Source organism: Fukomys damarensis, unplaced genomic scaffold (assembly GCF_012274545.1).
Source record: "Fukomys damarensis isolate Sample0158 unplaced genomic scaffold, DMR_v1.0_HiC HiC_scaffold_27, whole genome shotgun sequence".
NCBI classification, from domain to species: domain Eukaryota; kingdom Metazoa; phylum Chordata; class Mammalia; order Rodentia; family Bathyergidae; genus Fukomys; species Fukomys damarensis.
In genome coordinates, this window is record NW_022900939.1 from 21,128,094 (window position 1) to 21,130,664 (window position 2,571).

The window sequence follows — 2,571 nt, forward strand, 5'->3', positions numbered from 1 at the left end:
CCGCCGGCGGCCGACGAGCAGCCCGAGCCCCGGACGCGGCGCAAGGCCTATCTGTGGTGCAAGGAGTTCTTGCCTGGCGCCTGGAGGGGCCTTCGGGAGGATCAGTTCCACATTAGTGTCATCAGGTCAGTGGCCACGCCGTGCGAGGGGTGGGCGGGTCAGGTGACGCGCCGGATGGCGGACCAGGGCCCCCTAAAGCCGTGTTCCCCGGGTTCCGGAGCCATCCAGGCCGAACCCTGCAAATGCGCCCCGCGGCCGCCCAGAGGCAGGCTGTCGAAAACAAGTCGCTTTCACGAGAAAATGGGTCCCTTCTGGGAGAACAATACCCTTCAGTCACAAAGTATATTTCGAACTGAAGCTCAGAATGTGTCTAGAAAGCCCCTTTTCGAATGAGGAAGAGAGGTTATGGCTGGATTTTTTAAAAAGTCATTTGGTAGTTTGTAATTCCTCTAGTTCAATATTTGACCCGCCCCCTTTCCCCCCAATTCTGAATTATTGGTAATAATTGATAACATTCGCTCATGCCATGTGGCTTTTGAGACATCAGATAGCTGTGTTCCTAGCCAAAGTTGGGAGGCATGGCTCCAGAAAGAGTGAGATAGAAAGCCTCATTTTTAAGGTTAAAAATATTTTATTTTAAGTTTAAATCACAAAAGTATGTGTCTGTATATTCAGGCAACAGAAATGACCCTTTGACATCTGCAGTCATTGTACTCCCAGTTGGTAAGCATTTAGCTTTTAGTGTGAGTCCTCTTTGCACCTTAAAAATTATTTTGTTTTGTTTTGTTTTTGAGACAAAGTCTTGCCATTTGGCTCAGACTGGCGGTGAACTCACTATGTAGGCAGGGCTGGCCTTGAACTCGCTGTGGGCCTCCTGCCTCAGCCTCCCAAGTGCTGGGACAGTAGGTGTGTGCTATCCCACCTGACTAACCTGTGTGTTCTTTTTGTCCTAGTTGTCTTTTGTTTGGTTGATCAGGTTGTGTGCGAACTGGCAGGTTGCCACCAATCTCCAAGTCTCATTTTAGTCATTTGATTCCCTCCCTCCCTCTCTCCCTCCCTGCCTCGGTCCATCCATCGGTCTCCCTCCCTCCCTCCCTCCCTTCCTTCCCCTGTGCCCACAGTCTTTTCCAGGTCCCTCTGATAGATGTATGAGCAGGGTTAAAAGGCAGTTGGGAGTAAGCCGAGAAAAGAAGAACAAAGGTGTTTATATCATTCTTGAATTTCCTAATGGTATTTAAAACGATTAAAACTTGCTTTAATTTAAATCCAGCTAGAGCTGACAGTCCTCAGCAAGAACAGTGGTGTACACCATTGTAGGCCATGGACACATCAGTCTGTAAAGTAGGAAACCTAGAGAATACTTGGCTGATGTTTGTGGGCAGAGCTTGAACTGCAGTGTCTCACACCAACACGCTCCCCTGTGAAAATATTGGGGGCACACCTAGAGACCCCCCCTTAAAACCTGTCTTTTTTCAGGGAGTGGCCCTCATCAGTTAAGCCTTTCTGTTTTGCTCAGCCAGTCACTAAAACAGTGTTGAGGATTTTTCCCTCCAATGGAGTTAATAGTCCTGGAAGACAGAGTTTTTCTTTTGGATCAGAAAACTTTTAAAAATAAGATATACACGGTCTCTGAGACTGGTTATGAACTAAATTGAATAGGGAGAAAAAATGATTTAGGAAGTGGGAGTATAAGTGGTGCATAGCTTTAAAAAAGTTAAGGCTGGGGTATTCATGGTAGAACACATCCTTAGCATGTCCAGGGTTTGATTCCCAGCATTAAAAAAAAAAAAATTTAATGACAGTTGAGGGTGGGAGGAAATGCACTTGGTTGAAATTCAGTGGTACTTGGTGGGCAGTTGCAAGCACTGTGGCTCTAGCTGTCACCTATATGTACTGACCCTTCCCGCTGTTCTTGATCTTTAAGTTTTCAGCTGCAGCTTTTCATAGACCTTGACTTAGTCTATTCAACTTTTCTCAAATTTAAACCTGCTCCTCCCACTCCACAAGATGTTGCTCCTGCTTTTTCTCTCTGTAGTAACTGCAGGTTGGCCCACATTGCAGGACCATTTCTGACACTAGTCTCTCAGGTACCCCTCCCATACCATGGTAACTGAGGTCTGGCGAAGGTGCCAACTGCCTGTCGTTCTTGCTCAGACACTGTAACAGCAGGTGCCTGTGGGCCTTTGAGTTTCATGTATTTCTCCTCTTCATTCTGTATCCTATTGCCAGGTATTTCTCAAATATCATTCATTATGTCTGCGGCTTTCTCTAGGGAAGAAAATTCAAACTTGTTTGCAGGGTCTAAATTTGGGCCTGTGCCTGCCTTTTGAGGGATTCTCTGTTGTTGTTACTGCTTTAAAATAACCCCTTCCCCTAAACCTCAAGGACTTAATGTGGAGCTAGTTCCTCTGGACCTCGAGTTTTCTGAATGAGCCCTGTGTTTTCAGTTCCCAGGCCTTTCCTTGTGCCTACCCTCTGCTTGGCAGCCTTTCCCTCTGGTGTCTGCTTTCAATATTCGCCTTCAAGGCCTAACTCAGAACCAGAATTCTTTTTTTTTTTTTTTTTTTTTTT

General features: G+C 46.2%; 1 protein-coding gene across 5 annotated transcripts in view; it reads left to right on the forward strand.

Annotated features, from left to right (window-relative positions):
- The first annotated feature begins 6 nt into the window (after positions 1–6).
- Positions 7–2,571, forward strand: part of Chka (choline kinase alpha) — a 65,147-nt gene continuing 62,582 nt past the window's right edge. For 3 of the 5 annotated variants that reach the window (XM_033756633.1, XM_010636163.3, XM_033756632.1), the window contains exon 1: positions 7–125. The gene's annotated coding sequence lies outside the window, so the exon portion shown is untranslated. The remainder of the gene's footprint in view (positions 126–2,571) is intronic. The other 2 variants (XM_033756623.1, XM_033756622.1) reach the window with 2 other exon arrangements.